Genomic DNA, 24548 nt, shown 5'->3' with positions numbered 1-24548 from the left:
AAATCTTATTTTTTAATTAAGTTTTTACATTATTTTTAATTTTTAATAGTTTAATTATTTTGTTGGTCCTATAATTCACCAAATTTTTAATTAGTTCCTTATATTTTTTTCTTTTTAATTGGATTCCGACATTGCTTTTAATTTTACGTAGGTCTTTTTCATGCTAAAAATATTAAAATTAGCAGAATATTTTTCCTAAAAAATATGTAGTCAAAAATTAAATTAAATTTTTAATTGTGGATACATTCAGTTTGCGGATAAATATTCAGTTAACTCTAACATTTACTAAGAAGGACCTAATTATAAAATTAAAAGTAGTATAGGGATATAATTAAAAGAAAAAAAAATATAGGGATCTAATTATAAATTTGATGAGATTATAGGAACTAAAAGAGTAATTAAATTGCCAACAAGCTATAGCTTAAATGGCATAATCTTTCCATACTCACCTAAAAGGTTGCATGTTTGAGTTTTTCTATTTTCAGTAAAAAAAAAAGAGTAATGAAACCTTTTATAATTAGCTTATTTTTCTATCAAAAATATTAAAATTAACAGAATATTCTTCCTAAAAAAACATGTGATTAAAGATCTAATTAGATTTTTAATGGTGAGTATTTTTAATTTACATAAAATTTCATTAATTCTAACATTTTTTATACTAACAAAGACTTAATTATAAAATTTAAAATATTATAAGGACTCAATTAAAAAATAAAAATTAATTAAAATTTTGATAAAATTAAAAAATTTAATAGAATAATTAAACTAATAAATAATAAAAATATTTTTATTATAATTAAAGTATTAAATAATGATTAATAACTTTTTATAAGTAATTAGTTTTTACTTCCTTAATTAGTGTGCATTTAGTTAAGAACAAAAGGGAGAAGTTTTTAAGTATTAACCATACCAAAATTATTAAAAATTTATGCTCACAATTAAGCCATCAAAGTAAACTGAAATATATTTTTTGAATTTGTTATGTGAAATACATAATACATATTTGTATTAATTTTAACTTTTTGTTTTTGATGTTGGAATAGTAATATTTTTTTTTTTTTAAATATAGACTGGTGGAGTGTTATTCTTAAATATGAAATTGTTTAAGTAGAGAAATATAAATTGAACCGTCCAATTTGTTAGAGATATCGAAATCGGATTGTCCGATTTATAAAGGTACAAAAATTGAATTGTTTAATTTGTGGAAGATACAAAAATTGAACCGTCTAATTTGTATTAAAAAAATAAAAAAATTTAAAGTACATAGATTAGATCTTCTAATTTATATATCTTCTATAATTTTAAAAAATACAAAAAATTACAATGTTAGAATTATCATTATTTCTACTTCCATATCTAAAAAAAAGCCTTTAATTTTGTATAATCATCTATAATTAAAAAACATGTTCTTGAAGTTTCCATGGTCATGAATCCTACCAGATAAGTGTTTTCACACTGTACTACAGCGGCTTTCGTTTTCCATTAAAAAACAAAAAATAAAGAACAAAAACAAAGAGAGAGAGAAAGTAAATTGAAAGGTTTCAAGTGTGAATATTCCATTCCTCTAGTAGATATTATTGATTTTTTTACTAAAATAAAAAATTATTATTTTTTTAAATACGATTTTTAAATTTTAATTTTTTAAATATGATTTTTTTTATTTGGATAAGTTTACTGTACTCCGACAAACTCTATAAAAATTAGCAAGTTCGCTTTAATCTCCGGGCGAACTCTATACATTTTATAGAGTTCATTTTATCCTGGCGAACTTCACTTTAAATATATCAGACTGAGTTTGGAAAATTAACAATAATAACCATTATCATATACAAGAATAAGTCGTATTTTATTTTTGGGAAATAGTTATTTTTTTAATTTATAATTAAAAAATTCTTGTTAAATATGGCTTATTCCGGTGTACCTGTGTATTTTTGGAGACGTTGCCATTGTTAAATATGGCTTGTTTTTTTAATTTATAATTAAAAAATCTTTGAAAAAGCCATGCTTGTTGTCCGTGTATTTTTGTGTACTCCTATATTGTAACACCCTACCACACAGAGCTTTACACCTAAGATGTAAAATAGAGGTGGTGAGGCGCTACGACCTCTAAAAATAAAATACATATATATAATAATAGAATGAATATAATAAACTAGGAGCCTTGAAAATGGGTAAAACGAAATTCGTAAAATAAAAAGCGCATCGCTTGGGAAAGAATTACTTGCGTGCTAAGAAATCTAAAAGTTCAAGATATAAATAAGCAAGAGAGAGAGAAGAGGGCCAAGAATATAGCATAACTAGCTCCTGACTCAACCTGCGAAGCCAAGGCTGGCCGGAAATGTATATACATACATATACAAACCTCCCAAAAACTAAAATACAGAAAAAGGACCCTATCTTTCCTGTAACCTCTATGAGGAACAAATAACAAGTTTCTTGGAGAGCAAGCTAAGTACATAAGTATATACATACAAACAGTAAACTCAAAATGACCCAGAACTACTCCGTTTCAAGATTCCAGACGCCTAGCGAGGAGTTTCTTGACCTGCATATGAAAATAACAACACAGTATGGGGTGAGAACCGGAGGTTCTCAACATGGTAAAAGTGCCACGTGTATAATAAATAAGGTCCTGGAAATGCCATAGACAATCCTAGAACTCCGTTATCACAATTACAGAACTTAATCTCTAAGTAAAAGCCATAAATAGGGGTAGGTGTTCTAAGTACACTAAAATCTTTTGTCTTAAACCTAACACCGAACACTCAACCCATTTACCATTCCTCCGTACCTCCATCTCTGATGATTTGCATAGACAAAATAAACAGATAAGGCAAGCACAGGTAGAAAACAAGTAGTTCAAGTAACAACTACAACAATTAGCAGAATATAATCAATTAGGCATTTTCAATTAAGGCATAGCAAACAAAGCACACATATGCATATGATGAATGTCTATCCTACTGGCCGTGAGCTCACGTGTCGGTTACTTTGCCAGAACCTGACAAATCTGGTAGCTAACCCAGACATTGGTCTCTAGGTTGCGCATCTCCAAGAGGATCATAAACAAAGGAGAGTGCCTTTCCACCTTCTCCTGTAGGATATACGAAGGAGAGTGACTTTCCACATCGAAGGAGTGTGCCTTTCCACCTTGCAACCAGAGAAGAACGTGGGGGATACGATACAAAGGAGAGTGCCTTTTCACCTTCCCCACATCCACATCACGACAAGAGAGGAAACTTCCATCCTCAACTTGCCATCCGCATGCTTCTCACGCATGCGTCGTGAAAATGCCACACCATGCGTACGCGTGGGCCACGCGTATACGTGGATGAGCGTTTTTCCAAAAATTCCAGAAAGCTACTTCAGGCCTGTTCTATATACCCTGTAACATAGATTTATTTACCATACTTCCAACGTCCATAACTTTCTCTACAAAACTTCGTTTTTCACAAAATTGATATCAATCAAAAGCTCATAAAACCATCTTTCATTTGCAACAAATTACAACTCAATCCAAAATTTGAAGAGCAAGTTATGGACTATTAAAGTTCACCAAAAATCACTTTTTACCAAAACACTTCCAAACCTCATTTTCACCACATTCATAACTCCTTACCTATCAAACCTGCATATTGCTAACATATCCAATCCCAATTCATCAACAACCACTTCAAGCTACCTTTAACCAATCCAATGAGCCACACACACACACACACACACACACACACACACACACACACAACACACACACATATATTATATGAACAACCCTTCACATATATTATTCCATTACCATATTTATCATCTCTACTTATATTAATCCATCAACTCATATAGCAACACTTTATTAACAAAACACCAACCATAATCCATTAATATATACTAACATTAACACAACACATCATAAATAAATTCAAGAGCACACATACCACAACATCAACAACTCAAACTCATAAATTCTAATTTAAACTCAATCATGTATTTATCCAACATCATCACAAGCCAACCATTTAATACAATTAACCTTTTCAACTTAACCTATGGCTTTCTAACCTATGTTTTCACAATACCTTAAATGCTAAACGCACGAAACCTAAAGTATACCTGGGCCGATCACCGCGCTTGGACCAAGGTAGCCACAAGAACACAATCATAGCCCTTCACAAGCTTGAGAAACCAACCCAAGTCTTGACTTCAATCGCCAACAAACTTCCAAATACTCCCAATTTAATTTCAATGCATATATATGAACTTAATTCACACCTAATACACATATATACTCCAAATTCAGATTTTACCTAATGAAATTAAAATTGAGTTAAGGTTTATGGCATTCTTACCTCACCCATACGCGTAGCAACTCAAACCCAACAACTCCCACAAGCTAGATCGAACCTAGAACACCGAATTGGGAAGAATCTCACCATAGGGTTTCAAATCCAAGAATAGAAGGGAATAAAGATTCTGGAACGAAGAGGGAGCTTACCGGTGAAATTGATTCGATAGAAATGTAGAGCTCGACGCGCTGGACACATGACTGCTAACGGTGCGGCAATCGGAGCTCGGACGGAAGAGTTATAATGGATCAAAGGTTGAAGAGGGTTTGAGAGCTCTTCTTCCCTCCCCCAATCTGTTTGGCATTGCTGCATGAAATGGGGAAGAAGGAGCTGCTTGCTTCTTTTAATTATGTGTTTGGTTGGACCCACAGGCCCAGTTTGGGCTCTGGTTCAATCGGTTCGGTCCATCTAGTCCAACTTTGGGTCAAATTTTTTGAAATTTATATCAAAATTCTTGTTTTGACGAGCTCTATCATATTTTGATATTAGTTTTGCATTCTTAATTTTTCCTATTTAAAATTCAATTTATTAACTAATTATTTACCGATTTTAGCGGGGTTTACATCCTACGCACCTAATTAGGAATTTTGTCCTCAAAATTCAGATTCAGTTATCTGAAAGGAGGTGTGGGTAGTCCTTCGGCATATTCAGAGTTTCTTGAAACTGATTTTGTCACTCGAAACATCCATCTCCTTTCATTTAAGCTGGCTTAGGTTGTAAGATATGAATTTATTTTGGAAGCATGTTTTAGAAGTTATAAAATATGGAGTACGTCAAATAGGTTCGAAAGCTATGTCAGAAAACTATTTGGTACGCCACTGGCTATCAACACTTTCGAAAAATTGAAATGGGCTAAGTTAGTGGGTTTTAACTTTCTTGTTTTTGATTGCTCATCCGATTCTAGTCGTTGAAGCAATTTTCAGAGATAGGTGTCTTTTTCCTTCCAACTTGAGGAGTCTTCTTCTTAGATCTGCCTAACTCTTTTGTCGGCTTTCATCATGAGAATCCTAACTCAAATTTACGTAACTTTTTCTCCGTTGTCTTGGCTATCAAATTCAGGAACTAAGATGTTCGACTTTCTAGTTTTCGATTAATTCAAAGATGTTTAGTGTACATGTGAAGTCTCACTTTCTCCCTGATGTATTGTCTCGTTGATATCCCCATTAAGTAGTTTGCTCGGATAGCAAAATGGACTTGGTCCATGATTCCCTAACATTATCACCTTTTGTCCTAGACCTGGGCAACCTACTATGAAATCGATGGCTACTCTTTTTCTTTCTCATGCATCGAACATGTAATCACATATATTGTCACTTCGTTCTTCACTTCTGACCGCTCAATATATCTTCTTGGATTCGCGATACGTTTTAGAAATCTCAAGGTAAATTCAAAAATCCTTTCTTGTAACTTTCGGGCAATAGTTTCTTATTTCACCTTCCGATTTTGACACATAACCCTCTCTTGGTACCCTCTTGATTCATCCAACTTCAGTACTCTTAGTAGCTCCTTATTACCATTATTGCACTCCCAAGTCCTTGACTCTACGATCTCTATTTCGGCATTAGGCATATAAATCTCTTCTTAGTCCCTTTCGTTTACCATACTTCGATATTTTTGGTGGCTCCTTATTATCTCGTTACGCATTCTGTACTTCATCGATACCACGTTGTAACCTAGCAATTGATTTAGATCGGCACTTCCAACCACACTCTCACTCTTCTAACTTAGAACTTTAACTCATCTAACATTTTCTCCTTGGGAATTATCGTCCAAGAATCTCTTAGGAACTTCTTGCTTAGGGCGTCTACCATAACCTCACGGTGTTGCATCAGCACACATCTCAAGTCCTCTAATAATACATAGTAGTCATTCCTTAAATGGTTCATTAGGCTTAAGCGATAAGAGTATTGGCAGAAAGATCAATCTCTTTTCCATGGCTCGAAGGCTTCCATTGTATCCAGGTATTTCATACACACGGTGCACCTCCTAGCAAAGAAACACTTAGATTCTTTTTTTTTAGTACTCTCTTCAATTCAGTCCTGAGTCTTGCTAATTATAATAGTGTCTTAACTTGTAGTGCAATCAACATTGATCTGGCTTTCACCAATAAGTCTATGGTAAACTCTCATTCTCTCTAAGGTGGAAGTTCTGGTACATCTTCAAAAATGGTCTCAAAACTCTCCTGTATAGAAATTTGGTCTCACCTCTACTTATCTCTTAATCCATTAAAAACTAAAGGTTGAATCCGCTCTATTCCTCTTCCTCTGACATTGTTAGACTCCACACTGAGAACGCTTATCTCTAAGAGTTTTGATTACTCGTCCAACGCCAACTAGAGTCTTCACTAAGCTCTGCAAGATTTGACGACAATACCCTATTCGAAATAATTTAGTTTGGTTCTCAATTCTAACCTGGGTCTTTCTTCCCTATCTTAGGCTCTGAGTAATCATGGTATCCTAGAATATTACATTCTCCTTAAATTCAATCATTGCAATTACCTTAACTTGGTGATTGTGATTGATCTGCATCATGAGTTTTCACCACGTGGTTAGGACAGTCCTTAACTAGATGCTTGGGTGATCCGCATCGCTAACACAGACCTTGCTTATTTTTATGCTGCTGGTGCACGAATTTGCAATCCGTACAACTAACCAGCAAGTGCACTGGGTCGTCCAAGTAATACCTTACGTGAGTAAGGGTCGATCCCACGGAGATTATTGGTTTGAAGCAAGCTATGTTTATTTTATTAATATTAGTCAGGATGCCAATAAGGTTATTTGGATTTAATTGTAAGAAGTAAAAGTGTTTGGAATAAGGAATTGTTACTGTATTAATGGAGAATATGTTGGAGTTTTGGAGATGCTTTGTCCTCTGAATTTCTGCAATGTAATATTCAACTCAATTGTTTGTAAAGTTCCATCCATGGCAAGCTGTATGTAGGGTGTCACCATCGTCAGTGGCTACTTCCCATCCTCTCAGTGAAAACGGTCCAGATGCTCTGTCACAGCACGGCTAATCAGCTGTTGGTTCTCGATCATGTTGGAATAGGATCCATTGATCCTTTTGCGTTTGTCATCACGCCTAGCAATCGCGAGTTTGAAGCTCGTCACAGCCATTCAATCCTTGAATCCTACTCGGAATACCACAGACAAGGTTTAGACTTTCCGGATCCTCAAGAGTGGCCGCCATCAGTTCTAGCTTATACCACGAAGATTCTGATTAAAGAAGCTAAGAGAAGCTCATTCAATCTGATGTAGAACAGATGTGTTTGTCAGGCACACGTTCATGGGTTGAGGAAGGTGATGAGTGTCACGGATCATCACCTTCTTCATAATTAAGCGCGAATGAACATCTTAGATAGGAACACACACGTTTGAATGGAGGAATAGAAACAATTGCATTAATTCATCGAGACGCTGCAGAGCTCCTCACCCCCAACAATGGAGTTTAGAGACTCATGCCGTCAAAGTGTATAAAATTCAGATCTGAAAATGTCATGAGGTGCAAAGTAAATCTCTAAAAGTTGTTTAAATAGTAAACTAGTAACCTAGGTTTACAGAAAATGAGTAAACTATGATAGATAGTGCAGAAATCCACTTCTGGGGCCCACTTTGTGTGTGCTGGGGCTGAGACTTAAGCTTATCACGTGCCTGGGGCTGTTTTGGGCATTCAACGCTAGGTTGTAACCTGTTTCTGGCGTTGAACGCCAGTTTATGTCATCTATCTTCGTGAAAAGTATGGACTATTATATATTGCTGGAAAGCCCTGGATGTCTACTTTCCAACGCCATTGAGAGTGCGCCAATTGGACTCTTGTAGCTCCAGAAAATCCATTTCGAGTGCAGGGAGGTCAGAATCCAACAGCATCAGTAGTCCTTTTTCAGCCTAACTCAGATTTTTTCTCAGCTCCCTCAATTTCAGCCAAAAAATACCTGAAATCACAGAAAAACACACAAACTCATAGTAAAGTCCAGAAATATAATTTTTGCCTAAAAACTAATAATATTCTACTAAAAACTAATTAAAACATGCTAAAATCTACATGAAATTACCCTTAAAAAGCGTATAAAATATCCGCTCATCACAATACCAAACTTAAACTGTTGCTTGTCCCCAAGCAACTAGATGAATAAAATAGGATAAAAATAATTTAAGGAGTAATAAAATCTCCGAGTTTTAAGTGAAGCTCAGATTCTAATTTAGATGAGCGGGCTAGTAGCTTTTTGTTTCTGAACAGTTTTGGCATCTCCCTTTATCCTTTGAAATTCAGAATGATTGGCATCCATAGGAACTCAGAATTCAGATAGTATTATTGATTCTCCTAGTGTAGTATGTTGATTTTTGAACACAGTTACTTTATGAGTCTTGGCCGTGGCCCTAAGCACTTTGTTTTCCAGTATTACCACCGGATACATAAATGCCACAGACACATGACTGGGTGAACCTTTTTAGATTGTGACTCAGCTTTGCTAAAGTCCCCAGTTAGAGGTGTTCAGAGCTCTTAAGCACATTCTTTTTGCTTTGGATCACGACTTTAACCACTCAGTCTCAAGCTTTTTACTTGGACCTGCATGCCACAAGCACATGGTTAGGGACAGCTTGATTTAGCCGCTTAGGCCTGGATTTACTTCCTTGGGCCCTCCTATCCATTAATGCTCAAAGCCTTGGATCATTTTTACCCTTGCCTTTTGGTTTTAAGGGCTATTGGCTTTTTCTGCTTACTTTTTCTTTCTCTCTTTTTTCTCTTTTTTTTACTGCTTTTTCTTGCTTCAAGAATCAATTTCATGATTTTTCAGATCATCAATAACATTTCTCTTGTTCATCATTCTTTCAAGAGCCAACAATTTTAACATTCATAAAATTCAATATAAAAAATATGCACTGTTCAAGCATTCATTCAGAAGACAAAAAGTATTGCCACCACATATAAATAATTAGAATTTTTCTTATTAAGAACTCGAAAAAATTAAATTGCCTCTTTATTCTACAAATCTACTATTTTATTCATGTTTGATGATGATGAGAAAAATAAATTATAACTTAATTGGAAATAAAACCAAAATAGACATGCTAATTACTACTACTCCTATATAACTTCTAAGGTAAATTTCTATAATAATACTATCACAGAGTTAAAGCTTAAAATTAGAACTTAACAACCTGTATTTTAGAAAGTGGATGTTCCTCTAGTCTGTGGGGTGCTTGGTCCTTCAAGGAATAGCTTCTGACGCTTTAGTTCCCTCAGTTCACATCCTTGCTCTTCCTGTTCCCTTAGGTGCCATGATCTTGATGAGTTTTAGCTCAGTGATCATGGCAAATCACACCAAACTTAGAGGTTTGCTTGTCCTCAAGCAAAGAAAGGAAATGAGAGGAATAGAGGGAGAGGCAATTTCGAAATCCAAAAGATATGATGAGTTGAAAAAGATTTGAAAAAGATTTGGATTGGAAAAAGATTTGTGTTTATGAATTAAGATACATTTGACATTTTTGAAAAAGGGATTTTAGAAATTAGTGTTTTTAGAAATTAGAATTAAATTTTTTTTGGAATTGAAGGATGATATTTTAAAACATGTTTATGCAAGAAATTATGAATTGAAACATAAAAATTAGAAAATTTGTGAAGAAAAACGAATTTTACCTCCTCCCCACCATTCTGGCGTTAAACGCCCAAATGCTGCTTGTTTTGGGCGTTTAACGCCCAATTGCTGCTTCTCCTGGGCGTTCAACGCCCAGCTGTTGCTTCTTTCTGGCGTTGAACGCCCAGTGGGTGCTTCTTTTGGGCGTTCAACGCCCAAAATGTTTCTTACTGACTTTTTCACGCCATTGAGCTTCCTAATTCCCTTGTAACTCTGTGAATCCAATCAATTGCTATTTTACCTTTTGAAGATACATAAACAAATAAAATTAAATTTTGTGAATGGCTGGGTTGCCTCCCAGCAAGCGCTTCTTTATTGTCCTTAGCTGGACAGTGAGCTCTCATGGAGTCTCACAGATAATCAGAGCAAGGGTGGGACCTCCCAACATCAAACTTAGAGTTTGAATATGGGGGTTCAACACCAAACTTAGAGTTTGGTTGTGGCCTCCCAACACCAAACTTAGAGTTGGACTGTGGGGGCTTTGGTTGACTCTGCAGTGAGAGAAGCTTTTCATGCTTTCTCTCCATGGTTACAAAAGGAGAACCTTGTGTCTTATAGTTTGCAATGTCTGTAAACCACAGAGCTTCCTGAACAGCAAACAATTGCTCATCCGGAAAGGTTTTAGAGATCTCAGTAGGAGGGAGGGATGCTCCTGCTACTGGTTCTATCCGGGACAGGTGATCAGCTACTTGATTCTCTGTTCCTTTTCTGTCTCTTATTTCTATATCAAACTCTTGCAGAAGCAACACCCATCTTATGAGCCTGGGCTTTGAATCCTGCTTTGTGAGTAGATATTTAAGAGCAGCATGGTCAGTGTACACAATCACTTTTGATCCTACTAAGTAGGATCTAAACTTGTCAATGGCATAAACCACTGCAAGTAATTCTTTTTCTGTGGTTGTGTAATTTTTCTGGGCATCATTTAAAACACTGCTAGCATAATAAATAACATGCAGAAGCTTGTTATGCCTCTGTCCTAATACTGCACCAATGGTATGGTCACTGGCATCACACATTAGTTCAAAGGGTAATGTCCAGTCTGGTGCAGAAATAACTGGTGCTGTGACCAGCTTAGCTTTCAGGGTCTCAAACGCCTGCAGACACTTTGTGTCAAACACAAATGGTGTGTCAGCAGCTAGCAGATTGCTCAGAGGTTTTGCAATTTTTGAAAAATCCTTTATAAACCTCCTATAGAATCCTGCATGCCCCAGAAAGCTTCTGATTGCCTTAACATTGACAGGTGGTGGTAATTTTTCAATTACTTCAACTTTAGCTTGATCCACCTCTATTCCCTTGTTTGAAATTTTATGCCCAAGGACAATCCCTTCAGTCACCATAAAGTGACATTTTTCCCAGTTTAAAACTAGGTTGGTCTCTTGGCATCTTTTCAGAACAAGTGCTAAATAGTTAAGGCAGGAGCTGAATGAGTCTCCAAATACTGAAAAGTCATCCATGAAGACTTCTAGAAACTTTTCTACCATATCAGAGAAGATAGAGAGCATGCACCTTTGAAAGGTTGCAGGTGTATTGCACAAGCCAAATGGCATCCTTCTATATACAAATACTCCAGATGGGCATGTGAATGCAGTTTTCTCTTGATCCTGGGGATCTACTGCAATTTGATTATAACCTGAATATCCATCCAGGAAGCAGTAGTATTCATGACCTGCTAGTCTTTCTAGCATCTGGTCTATGAATGGTAAAGGAAAATGATCCTTTCTGGTGGCTGTATTGAGCCTTCTATAATCAATACACATACGCCACCTTGTAACTGTTCTTGTAGGAACCAGTTCATTTTTTCATTATGAACCACTGTCATGCCTCCCTTCTTAGGGACGACTTGGACAGGGCTTACCCAGGGGCTGTCAGAAATAGGATAAATAATCCCAGCCTCTAGTAATTTAGTGACCTCCTTCTGCACAACTTCCTTCATGGCTGGATTCAGCCGCCTTTGTGGTTGGACCACTGGCTTGGCATCACCCTCCAATAGGATCTTGTGCATGCATCTGGCTGGGCTAATGTCCTTAAGATCACTGATGGACCACCCAAGAGCTGTCTTGTGTGTCCTTAGCACTTGAATTAGTGCTTCCTCTTCCTGTGGCTCTAAGGTAGAGCTTATGATTACAGGAAAGGTATCACCTTCTCCCAGAAATGCATATTTCAGAGATGGTGGTAATGGTTTGAGCTCGGGTTTGGGAGGTTTCTCCTCTTCCTGAGGGATTTTCAGAGGTTCTATTATTCTCTCTGATTCCTCCAAATCAGGCTGAACATCTTTAAAGATGTCCTCTAGCTCTGATTCGAGACTCTCAGCCATATTGACCTCTCTTACCAGAGAGTCAATGATATCAACACTCATGTAGTCATCTGGGGTGTCTGGATGTTGCATGGCTTTGACAACATTCAACTTGAACTCCTCCTCATTGACTCTCAGGGTTACTTTCCCTTTTTGGACGTCAATGAGGGTTCGGCCAGTTGTTAGGAAAGGTCTTCCTAGAATGAGAGTTGCACTCTTGTGCTCCTCCATTTCCAGCACCACAAAGTCAGTAGGAAAGGCAAATGGCCCAACCTTGACAATCATGTCTTCAATCACGCCTGATGGGTATTTAATGGAGCCATCAGCAAGTTGAAGACATGTCCGGGTTGGTTTGACTTCTTCAGTCAAACCAAGCTTTGTGATAATAGATGCAAGTATTAAGTTGATACTTGCCCCAAGATCACATAGAGCTTGCTTGGTACAATTACCCTCTAATGTGCATGGTATCATAAAGCTCTCAGGATCTTTAAGCTTCTCAGGTAAGCTTTTCAGAATGACTGCACTGCATTCTTCAGTGAGGTAAACTTTTTCAGTTTCCCTCCAATCCTTCTTATGACTTAGGATCTCTTTCATGAACTTAGCATAAGAGGGTATTTACTCAAGTGCTTCTGCAAACGGAATCTTTATTTCAAGAGTCCTGAGATAGTCTGCAAAGCGGGCAAATTGCTTATCCTATTCCGCTTAGCAGAGTTTTTGAGGATAAGGCATTTTGGCTTTGTATTCCTCAACCTTAGTTGTTGCAGGTTTATTACCTGTAGAAGTGAGTTGGGAAGCCTTTTTAGAAGGGTTGTTATCAGTACTTGTATGTGACTGATCCCCCACTGGCGTTTGAATGCCAGGGGTGGAAGCTGGAGTGGCGTTAGACGCCAACTCCTTATCTGTTACTGGCATCTGAACGCTAGAACTGTGCTCCCTTTGGGCGTTCAACGCCGGATTCATGCTTGTTTCTGGCGTTGAACACCAGGAATGAGCATGGTCTGGGCGTTCAGCGCCAACATTATTCCTCTCTGGGCTCTGATTGTCCTCAGAGGGATTTTGAGTAGCCATTTGTTCATTTCTTGGCTTCCTGCTGCTTTGAAGTGAGGTATTTAATGTTTTTCCACTTCTTAATTGAACTGCTTGGCATTCTTCTGTTATTTGTTTTGACAGTTGCTTTTCTGTTTGCTTTAACTGTACTTCCATATTCCTGTTAGCCATTCTTGTTTCCTGTAGTATTTCCTTGAATTCGGCTAGCTGCTGGGTTAGAAAGTCTAATTGCTGATTGAATTCAGCAGTTACTGTTTTAGCTTCTTCTTTCATGGAAGATTCACTGCTTAGGTATAGATGCTGATTTCTGGCAACTGTATCAATAAGCTCTTGAGCTTCTTCAATTGTTTTTCTCATATGTATAGATCCACCAGCTGAGTGATCTAGAGAAATCTGAGCTTTTTCTGTAAGCCCATAGTAGAAGATATCTAATTGCACCCACTCTGAAAACATCTCAGAGGGGCATTTTCTTAGCATCTCTCTGTATCTCTCCCAGACATCATAAAGGGATTCATTATCTCCTTGTTTGAAGCCTTGGATGCTTAGCCTTAGCTGTGTCATCCGTTTTGGAGGAAAATAGTGATTCAGAAATTTTTCTGACAGCTGTTTCCATGTCTTTATGCTGTTCTTAGGTTGGTTATTTAACCACCTCTTAGCTTGATCTTTTACAGCAAATGGAAATAGTAATAATCTATAGACATCCTGATCTACTTCCTTATCATGTACTGTGTCAGCAATTTGTAAAAATTGTGCCAGAAACTCTGTAGGTTCTTCATGTGGAAGACCGGAATACTGGCAGCTTTGCTGCACCATGATAATGAGCTGAGGATTCAACTCAAAGCTACTAACTCCAATGGAGGGTATACAGATACTACTCCCATATGAAGCAGTAGTGGGGTTAGCATATGACCTTTATGTACTGTTCATTTCCACTTAGTTCCATGATGGAGCAAGGGAGATGGTATAGATGTTGATATTGTCTATTTTATTTAATTTATTATATAAAGAAAATTGATTTTCGAAATAATAAAATAAAATAAAATAAAAATCTAAATAAAATTAAAATAAATAAAGAAAGAAAATTAAAAATTAAAAATTTGAAAACTTTTATGAAGATTTTCAAAAATTTTGAGGAAAAGGAGAAAGTGGTTAGGATAAAATTTTTGAAAAAGATAATAAAATATATATTAAAAAAATTAAGAATTGAAAAATTTTGAAATTGAAATCTGAATTTTTATATAAAAATTTCAAAAATATAGTTTAAAATTAGTTAGAAAAGATATTATTTTTTTTTGAATTTTGAATTTTATGATGAAAGAGAAAAAACACACAAAAGACACAAGACTTAAAATTTTTAGATCTAATGCTCCTTATTTTCGAAAATTTTGGAGGAAAAACACCAAGGAACACCAAACTTAAAATTTTAAGATCAAAACACAAGAAAGACTCAAGAACACCTTGAAGATTCACAAGAACACCAAGAACAAAAGAAAGAACACCAAACTTAAAATTTTTAGAAAACTAAGATAAATTTTCGAAAATTAAAGAAAGATCAACAAGAAAACACCAAACTTAAAGTTTGGCACAAGATTAAATTAAGAAAAATTATTTAAAAAAAAGATTTTAAAAAGAAGATGCCCAATTGCCAAAAACATAAGCCAACGCTATAACCAACTGAGCTAAAAATGTAACGTATTTTAAAGATGTATTATTTTTTATGGATAAAAGTATAATTTTTGAAAGTTAATGTTTTGAAAAAGCACAAGAAAAACAAGAAAAGACACAAAACAAGAAAAACTCAAGATCAAACAAGAAAAATAAACAAGAACAACTTGAAGATCAATGAAGAACAAAGAACACAAGTTCGAAAATTTAAAGAAAAATATAAAATATGCAATTAACACCAAACTTTGAACAAGACACTAAACTCACGAAAAGAAATTAAAAATTAAAATTTGATAAAGAAAAATAATATTTTTGAAAAAATTTTTAAAAAGGGATAATAAAAGATGCAATTCTAGTGAAAAAAGGATAAATTCTTCCTAATCTAAGCAACAAAATAAACCTTTAGTTGTTCAAACTCGAATAATCCCCGGCAACGGCGCCAAAAACTTGGTGCACGAATTTGCAATCCGTACAACTAACCAGCAATTGCACTGGGTCGTCCAAGTAATACCTTACGTGAGTAAGGGTCGATCCCCGGAGATTATTGGTTTGAAGCAAGCTATGTTTATTTTATTAATCTTAGTCAGGATGCCAATAAGGTTATTTGGATTTAATTGTAAGAAGTAAAAGTGTTTGGAATAAGGAATTGTTACTGTATTAATGGAGAATATGTTGGAGTTTTGGAGATGCTTTGTCCTTTGAATTTTTGCAATGTAATATTCAACTCAATTGTTTGTAAAGTTCCATCCATGGCAAGCTGTATGTAGGGTGTCACCATCGTCAGTGGCTACTTCCCATTCTCTCAGTGAAAACGGTCCAGATGCTCTGTCACAGCACGGCTAATCAGCTGTTGGTTCTCGATCATGTTGGAATAGGATCCATTGATCCTTTTGCGTTTGTCATCACGCCCAGCAATCGCGAGTTTGAAGCTCGTCACAGCCATTCAATCCTTGAATCCTACTCGGAATACCACAGACAAGGTTTAGACTTTCCGGATCCTCAAGAGTGGCCGACATCAGTTCTAGCTTATACCACGAAGATTCTGATTAAGGAAGCTAAGAGAAGCTCATTCAATCTGATGTAGAACGGAGGTGTTTGTCAGGCACACGTTCATGGGTTGAGGAAGGTGATGAGTGTCACGGATCATCACCTTCTTCATAATTAAGCGCGAATGAACATCTTAGATAGGAACACACACGTTTGAATGGAGGAATAGAAACAATTGCATTAATTCATCGAGACACTGCAGAGCTCCTCACCCCCCAACAATGGAGTTTAGAGACTCATGCCGTCAAAGTGTATAAAATTCAGATCTGAAAATGTCATGAGGTGCAAAGTAAATCTCTAAAAGTTGTTTAAATAGTAAACTAGTAACCTAGGTTTACAGAAAATGAGTAAACTATGATAGATAGTGCAGAAATCCACTTCTGGGGCCCACTTGGTGTGTGCTGGGGCTGAGACTTAAGCTTCTCACGTGCCTGGGGCTGTTTTGGGCGTTCAACGCCAGGTTGTAACCTGTTTCTGGCGTTGAACTCCAGCTTGTAACCTGTTTCTGGCGCTGGACGCCAGACAGTAGCATGATACTGGCGTTGAACGCCAGTTTACGTCATCTATCTTCGTGCAAAATATGGACTATTATATATTGCTGGAAAGCCCTGGATGTCTACTTTCCAACGCCGTTAAGAGCGCGCCAATTGAACTCCTGTAGCTCCAGAAAATCCATTTCGAGTGCAGGGAGGTCAGAATCCAACAGCATCAGCAGTCCTTTTTCAGCCTAACTCAGATTTTTGCTCAGCTCCCTCAATTTCAGCCAGAAAATACCTGAAATCACAAAAAAATACACAAACTCATAGTAAAGTCCAGAAATATGATTTTTGCCTAAAAACTAATAATATTCTACTAAAAACTAATTAAAACATGCTAAAATCTACATGAAATTACCCCCAAAAAGCGTATAAAATATCCGCTCATCAGCTGCCTATTGGATCGGTAGTTCTCAGTCCTCTTGAATTCTTGACTCCTTGGTGCCAAGTTCTGATGGTGATTTCTTCGGTGGGACTCCCGGTTATCATTCTTTGACATGGCTGCGTTCCTCAAACATTCTTCAGCTATTTGGCTCTTGTTCACGAATTCAGAAAATACCCAGATTTCCATAGGTGCAACGAAGCTCAGGATATTACTCCGAAGGCCTCCCTCATACTTGATACATTTCTACTCAGCAAAATCCTCAGGAGCTCCTTGACAAATCCGTGAAAAGCGACACAGTTTCTCAAACTTGCTTGTGTACTCAGTAATGGTCATTTGGCCTTGTTTCAGTTGAAGCAATTTGAGTTTCTTGGCATTTCTAACTGAGTTGGATAAGTATTTCTTATAAAATTAATCTCGGAATAACTCCCATGAAATCACAACTCCATCAGGCTGCAAAATACGTCTCATGCCCCGCCACCAATGCTGAGCTTCACCGTGCAGCTGGTAGGTTCCAAACTCAACCCACTGTTCATCAGGGACCTGTTGAACCTGTAATGCTCGCTCAATAGCCTGTATCCAGTTATCCGCATCGGTAGGGTTTGAGGTTCCTCTGAAGGTCAGAGGATGAACCTTCAGGAAGGAGGAAAGCATCATAGGACCATCTTCGCCGTCGTTGCCATTATTTCCATTATTTATTTGGTTTCCTAAAGTTTCGGCTGTCGCTTGCATCGTCGCGGCCATATTCCCTAGGACAGCCATGAAGTCTACATGGTTAGGAGGATTGTTCCCTGTTGCTTCAGGCATAGCATTGCCTATTCTGCCTCTACCTCGCACGCGTCTACGTCCGTGAGTCGACATCTGGTCCTTATACACAAGATGAGCATATGTTACTCGTAATATTGTACAAGTTAATGAGCATAATATTACACAAGATGTCGAGCATATGTTAAATATGGTAGGTTTTAACATAAAGTTGACCTACCAACCATATTTTATATCTCCTTTCTCTGATTATGTATTGCAAGTAGAACTCTCTAGAAGAGTCGAAGCCCCAAAATCACTCACTAAATTTTTAGAAGGAAGTAGTGAGTCGATTGTCGAGCATGTGGCTCGCTTCACAGTCGAAATGGGAGTTCTAGTTAGCAATGAGCAACTTAAAATGAGATACTTTCCTTTTTCTTTGACTGCAAATGCTTTAGTATGTTTTTTAAATTTACAGCCCAAGCCGATTCATTCATGGGAACAGTTGGAGAAGAGTTTTCATGATCAATGTTTCAAAAGAGAACTAAAAGTTACACTTTTTGATTTGTTCTAAAAAAATCCAGGTCAAAGACGAGGGAAGATTATCTTATCCGATTAAAAAATATGAGAAATAAGTGCTATAATTTAATTCCAGATCCTTAAATTGTCAAAATATTGATTAATGGGCTTGACTTCAAAATTAAAAAGAAGCTAGTTAACCAACAATTTATTGACCATATTTAATTGGCAGACAATGTCCGAAGATCAAAAGGTTACAAAAAAAAAGAGCAAAAAGATGAGAACTTTTTTAAAGAAGAAATAGTACCTTTTGTGGGTTGTGTGATGTAATCTGAGTTGAAGGTTGAAAATGATGTGCTTGCAGACAAAACAAAAGACAAGTCACATTTTATGTGTCAATCTCTTAACCTTGTCAAAAAAACGGTATTCCCAAAGAAGAGAGTTATTAAAAGTAAGTTAAAATTTTCTAACAAGACACTAGATACGAAGGTTGGCAAAAACTCTTGCGAGTTGACCTCGAACTTTGCTAAATTTGAGGAGTTTGTTGTCTATATGATGGTGAAATAAGAAATTCAGTTTGACACCAGCATGCTCAAAGTAAGACCTATATACCCTAAGGCTGGTGAAGATTTGTTAGACTTTCTGACTCGATAAAGAAAGTCAAAAATGAATATAATTATGTGCTTTATATGCATTGCAAAAGAGAAAATAAGAAGTAGTTGACAAACACTCAAGATAAAAGACGCACTTGTGAAATTTGATGTAAAAGATGAAGATTATTCTACTACTTTGGATTGAGTTCAAAGGTGGTTTCAAAGTTTTTTATGCTTCTTCATCAAAATTGAAACCAACCAAAATTTTAAGGGGAGTTTTGTTGTGCGAAAAATTTGGTACAAATGGTCGACGTCAAAAAGAATTCAACAATTAAAGTCGAAGATCATATATACATGAAACACACCATGGTTGAAAAAAATAAGAATGAGTTAGACCCTGTGGTCAAGTTACCTTATGCTTGGTGCCTAAGTTTGCTTGAGGTGCAAGACTATTTGGGATCCAAATTTGCTTGAGATCCAAGACTACTTGAAATTCAAGACTATTTAAAATACAAGTTTATTTGAAGTTCAAGGTTATACCAATTAGTTTTGAATTTTTTTCCCTCTATAAATAAGATTAGTTTCAATAAGTTAGTGGAATTTTCATTTATTCACACACTCACTCATTGTAAAATTTTCTAGTCATACTAAGGTACGGAAAATTCATGTAAGTATTGCAAAGCTCCATTTTTTTAGTCATTTCAATTTTGTTTTTTTTTTTTATTTAAATTTTATTATTTTCATTCAAGAACTTGTTAATTTTTGTATATTTTAATATAAATCTTGTAATTTTCAATTCTTTATGATTTACACTTATTTTTTCTTACTTTCTACATTTTATAATTATTATTTTTTATATTTTTATTGAATACGATCTCTAAATTCTAAGAGTAATCCACAAAAAAAGTCGTATCTATTCCTTAAATTAATATAATTGATACAAATTTGATCGACACCCCTAGCAAAATATAAAGCAAATTTCAGGTAAAACAATATCAATCACATGTTTTTATATGATAGATTATTGATGATTGATTTTTAATATTCATGTTATATGGTTGATTTGATCCTATCAAATCCCTTCTACTCAAGAGTTGCCCTTAAAGTTATCAGTTGATTCTTTTTCCAACATTTTTCATTACTTGTTTATCCTTGTCTACTTGTGATTTCAACAATTCTTTCAAATTCTCACGAAAATGGTCCTCATTACTTTTCTTTTTTTTTTCTAAGGTCTGTTATCCTTTTGAGTATATCCGAGAATAGTTTTGGTATCTGGTGTGCCTATTGGACTTAGTAAATGACACATTAATTCTTTAGGGTATGTTTGGTGGACGCAAAAGGTGAAATTTATAAATGTACGACGTTGCAAGGAGTTGCGGAACCTTATTTCATGTGAAAGGATTTTGTTGATGTTGGGTTTGTGACCATTAAGATTTGCAAAGTGTTTGACGAGGTTGAAAACCCTCAGATGAGTTGTTCGATGCAATACGATTGAGGATGGAGGGAATAAGTTAAGTTGAAGTTTGAATAATTGAATCTCTAAAGCTGGTGTGAGATCAAATGCGAACGTTAAGCACGTTGTTTTAATCCTAACCCGTTTTATAACCTTTTATCGCTTTGTTTTACCATCATATGTTTGAAACATATCATTTTGTGCATCAGGCCTATCTTGTAACCTTGTTTCACATCATACTTATACCCTTCATATTTATATATGAAAATCCTAGGATTTGAAACTATATGTATATAATGAGGACTTTTTACCTTTTCTTTAAATGTGTTTAAGAGTGAAGTAATATGAAATCTCTTTTATTTTATACTAATTTTCGAGGACGAAAATTTTTATAAGGTGGGTGGAATGTAAGTCCCAGAATTTTGAAAATTTTATTATAAATTAATTTCAAGTTTAATTATTTATTTATAGCTTTAATTTTAGAAATCTCTTTATTAAAGATAACTAAAGTTTTGATTAATTGAGTTTGAAATAAACTAAGATTTTTAATCAATTTTATAATTATTGAAGTATTTTCTATATTTAAATTATAAAGTTTAGTAATTGTAAAATAATAAGAATTTTATTTGATTTGGTTTAAATAATGAAAATTTTGGAATTTAATACTTTCGATTTTTACAAACAAAGAAAATTAATTATATTATCTCTAATTTTAAATTAAAATATTTGATTAGAAGTAAACTGTTAATTGATAATTAAATAATATTTTATTAATAAACTTAAATGATTAAATTAGATTTTTAATTAATACTCTATACCCCTAATTTTATTAAAATTACCTAAATTATCCTAATTCTAAACCTTCATATCTCTTAGCTATATAGACATTAAGCATAGCTTTTGAAACAGGCTTCATTAATAGCCTTTTTGCATCATTAACTTAATTATTATTATTATTATTATTATTATTATTAGTAGTAGTAGCAGGAGTACTCCATCACACGCACTAAATTGGGGGTCGCACTAAATTGGGGGTTGCTGTTGGTGCTTGCGATGACGACGATGAAAGCTTCTATTGTGGAAGGGTTGTGATGAATTTTACAAGGCTTAGTAGTTGTCTTTGATTATTTATATATATTATAAGATCTGTGGGAGAGAGAGAGAGCGGAAGAGGGAAGAGAGGGCTTGAGGAAGAGAAAGGGAGAAGAGGAAGGAACAGTGGCGCCGGAGGAAAGGGAGACCGCCGCTACAGCTGCGCCACCGCCATCGCGTCCTGCTGCCTGCGCCGCCACCGTCTAGCTCGAGCCTCCACCGCGCCATACGTCACCATCGCGAGGAAGCTCAGAACCGAGGGAGAGAGAGCCGTCGCCGTCGCCGTTCGTGCTCTGTCGTCGCTGCCGTTCGTGAACCAGACACCATCGCCATCAGAAGCTCTTGTCGCCGCCGAGAATCCCATCACCGCCAGGTCCGCCGCTGCCGAAGCCCCACGCCGCCTCTGTTTCTGGAAACCCTACTGCCAACGCTGATCTACGGGCGCCGTCGCCATTGAGCTCCTCCACCACCGTTCGGGTAACTGGGAACGTGGCGGTGATCACCGGAACCACCATCGGAGTTACCGTTATTTCAGTTCAGCCGTTCATACTTGTTTGGGTAAGCGATGCGTTCCAAAACCTTTAAATTAGTATTCCTGTTTTAAGTTATTTGAGAATCTGAGGTCTTGGTGTCATAGGATTGAGTTACGGGCCTTGATTGCTGAGTTCTATGGATGTTGTATATGGCATCAAGGTGCTGCGTTGTCACCAGAGCTGCTGTTGCTCCGTTTGCTCGATTATTCGTAAGCCCAGTAAATTGTTCTCTTTTAGTTGCTGTTCTGTTATAGATCATTGAGTTTACGCGACATTAATGTTTTAGGATTGAGTTAAGGCTGTGTTTAGAGGCTGTGGCTGCTGCGGGGACGGTCGATATTGATGCTGTTGCTGTGGAATAAGAATAGAAATGCAGTTTTCCGCGTAGTTGAATCACGAACGAGGTAGGGGTTTTCCTTAAAATATATTTTACATTACAGAGTTGTGATAAATAGATATTGATGTAAAAAAAATATACTTCTGTGATTATATTTGTCTTGTGGATGTGATGGTTTGTTGGATTGGATTATTGGGTGCTTGATTGCTTGAGTAATGTACGGTTGTTGATAAGAAAATGGGTTTAAAAAGTTAATTACTTGATTATTATGAGAAGTGGTTTTCCTTGGGTTGGAGTTAAAGCGGTTTGATTTTGAGTCGGTCTGATTTTATAAATGATTTAATACTTGAGCTGGTTTGATTTTAAAAAGAGTTTTATTATTGAAATTGGTCTGATTTGAAAATAATTTGATATTGGAATTGGTTGAATTTTTTAAAAGTGATTGAGATTTGGAAATCGTTGAGAAAGAGTTTGAGGAATGTCTGGATGGGACCCGAAAAGGGTGGCAGAGTCCAAGTTTTAGAGGAAATGCTGCCGAAATTTTATAAAAGATGAGGATTTTCTTTGAAATATGGTTTTTGAATATTGATGAATGATTATGATGTTGAGAATGTTGAGATATGAACTTTGAATTGTTCACATGGCTTATGAATTTGAGTTATCTGAGATACGAGATTTCCTGGATAAAGTACCATGGCTTGCCACCATGTGTACCAGGTTGAAAACTCGATACTCTGTTGACCCTACGACGTAAGTGTGACCGGGCACTATATAAATTCCCGGGAATGTTACCCCCATTGAGCAATATTGATTATTTGAGAAAAAACTATGCATAGACTCTTGGGGATGCACGTCGGGGGACAGTCTAAGGACAATTCAGACTTGTCGGGTTGGCTGGATAACCGACAGATGAGCCTCATCAGCCATAGGACAGGCATGCATCATATGCATTTGTATGCTTTGTTTGGGTTTGAACTTGTTTTGGTTTGCCTAATTGCTAAACTGTCATTAACTGCTACTTGAACTATTTGCTGTACCTGCTACCTACTTGTGCTTTCCTTGTCTGTCTTGCCTGTGTTTGTTCTGGCGTGCTACATTTGAGAATGAACTGGGATGCTGAATTAATGATTGTGTTGTTTGATTGCGTGGTTAATTTCTGATTGAGGTTTTTTTTTATAAGAAAGGAAAGATTTCGGATTTCTGAAAGATTAAACATTGTTTCTTTGAAAAGGGTTTTGAACGATTTCCTATTAGTTTTAAAAGATTCATAAGGCAATGATAATCACTGAGGTTGAAAACAGTTTCTTAATAAATATCTTCTTATGACAACTTTGAAACTCCGTGGTGAGACCATGTGGTTAGGTTCTCACCCCCCTACAGCTTTACCCTTTTCAGGAACCGGATGAAGAAGCATTAAGAAGAGAGTTATATTGCGTTTGGTTTATATGCTGTTGTATTATTTAGATTATTTTCTTCCCTCGTCTTTATTATTACAAGTTTGTAAGAGGGATAGGAATTGTATGTTTTATATGTATAATATATTGAATTATTATGTAAGGAGTTTTGTATATGAATCTATGTCTGCTTGTATTTATTTTTTTCTTAAGATAAAGTATTTATTTCCGGTTTTCAAGGGAATCAGAGGTACAGTGTCGAGTCACAGGCTCCTATTTTAATATTTAGTATGTAAAGTAGTCGTAATACTTCTTGCTATCTGAGTGGCGCAGCCGGGAGCGTGACTTCTGGTAGTGAGGGTGTTACAGAGAGAGGATGGGGTTAATGGTGGTGGTGGTAGAGGGAAAAAGATGATGCAGATGATGATAAAGGTAATTTGGGATTTTATGTGATTTTTTAGTGTTTGGATAATTTTGTTATATAAAACTCATATTTTATGGGTGTAAATAGTAATTTCTTTTTTTTATGGGTAGATGTGTCAATATTTTTAACTTTCGTAGGTACAAATGGTAGTTTACTAAAAAAAACAAAAAGAAGATGTTTTCGAACGAGAAAAATTTGTTGTGTTGGGAGATTTATAAAAAAAAAATTGAAAAGAAATGATTCACATGTTTCGTTTGAAAGTTTTAATAAAATATAAGATGATTCCAGCTTTACTAGAAACATCACAATCAAATATCACGTTTGGTAGATAGAACTTTATGCAACGGTAATGCGAATTATAAGAACAGTTTTTGGTGACTGAATTATAAGAACAGTTGAAATTAAATGAGAAGTGCATTCCTATTTCACTTTAGATAAGTGTCAAAATAAGCATGAAATTTTAAATAATTATGTTGATCCACTAAAAAATAACTATTAAATTAGTTACTAATAA

At 35.8% G+C, this 24548-nt stretch overlaps 1 long non-coding RNA gene across 1 annotated transcript; it reads left to right on the top strand.

Annotated features, from left to right (window-relative positions):
• Positions 1 to 21221: 21221 nt before the first annotated feature.
• On the top strand, positions 21222 to 23786 carry LOC130961137 (uncharacterized). The gene is made up of 4 exons (XR_009079371.1): positions 21222 to 21904; positions 21984 to 22088; positions 22166 to 22283; positions 23597 to 23786. It is a non-coding gene; the product is annotated as an uncharacterized LOC130961137 (long non-coding RNA).
• Positions 23787 to 24548: the final 762 nt, after the last annotated feature.

The sequence above is a fragment of the Arachis stenosperma genome, chromosome 1 (assembly GCF_014773155.1).
Source record: "Arachis stenosperma cultivar V10309 chromosome 1, arast.V10309.gnm1.PFL2, whole genome shotgun sequence".
Taxonomy (NCBI): Eukaryota; Viridiplantae; Streptophyta; class Magnoliopsida; order Fabales; family Fabaceae; genus Arachis; species Arachis stenosperma.
The sequence above is the reverse complement of the archived record's forward strand: the minus strand, read 5'-3'. Positions and strand labels throughout refer to the sequence as shown.